Raw genomic sequence first — 1050 nt, 5'->3', positions numbered from 1 at the left:
CCTTTTAGTACCAGTCATAATTTGGGTCAGTGACACTGCATCCTAACTGAGACACACATTATTCAAAACAATCTTGTTTAAAGTCTGGGCACCAATATTAAATCCTGACACAGCAACATTTGATAAATCGGTTGTTGTCTGTTCAGCAGGTTATCTGGAAGGCAGCATGCATAAGAGACAATTGGATCTGCATCAACCAACAGGACAGAGAAGCTACCCACTTCTGTTTCCTGCCCAGTAAAGCTGACCCAAGGGTGACAACCAGCCTTAAGGGTAACCTATAATATGAATGGACAGTACTGTGTAGTAACTAATTACAATATATTTAGATATAAAGGCCTCAGTGATAGTGTCACTACTCCAAATGTGTTTTACTTCTCATATACATAGCAGTGTGGGACACACTATCACAATCCCTATCTCCGTATTTTAAAACACTCAGTCTACTACTAATGATGAGACAGGTGATAACTGGAATTGCCCTAACAGGAGTGTGTTTCTATCTGTGTCACCAAAGTAAAAGGGCCAGAGTACACCAGCAGCCTGGAAAATCATGGTTACACTTGGATATAAATTGGTGTCATATGTACACATACATACTATACATATATGCCCATATACACTATACATATATATGCAATATCCATATAAGTCATATATATTAATTATTTGGGAGTGCCTCTAAGACTCAATCAGTCATGGTCCCGGGCCTAACATTCCCAGCCCACCGTAAGGGACTTAAAATAATTGGATAAAACAATCTGTCTCTCAGTCGTACGAGGGAATGTGCAGACTAAAAAGACAGATGGGGCATGAGTGTATGGATGGTAACATAAGGTAACCACATAACAGTGTTTAGCCCACTGGGTTATCTTTGGTCCATGCATTATGCTTTTCCGGGACGGTGGGTAAACATCCTCCCCATAAAAAGACAAAAAGTGGGGGAATGTAGTAAGAGGAGGCCCTGAGACATAAACCTTGGTATCAGAGGCCTGGTATGAGGCCTAAGGCCTGAACTAAAGTAATGGTCAAGACTTTGCTAACATAAAG

The 1050-nt window shown here is 40.7% G+C and overlaps 1 protein-coding gene across 1 annotated transcript in view; it reads left to right on the top strand.

The window, feature by feature from the left end:
* The window catches only part of TMEM242 (transmembrane protein 242), a 71599-nt gene that overhangs the window by 54066 nt on the left and 16483 nt on the right, over nt 1–1050 (top strand). The gene's annotated exons all lie outside the window — the stretch shown is intronic.

The sequence above is a fragment of the Chelonoidis abingdonii genome, chromosome 3 (assembly GCF_003597395.2).
Source record: "Chelonoidis abingdonii isolate Lonesome George chromosome 3, CheloAbing_2.0, whole genome shotgun sequence".
NCBI lineage: Eukaryota > Metazoa > Chordata > Testudines > Testudinidae > Chelonoidis > Chelonoidis abingdonii.
Note: the sequence above shows the minus strand (reverse complement) of the source record. Positions and strands in the feature narration are given on the sequence as shown.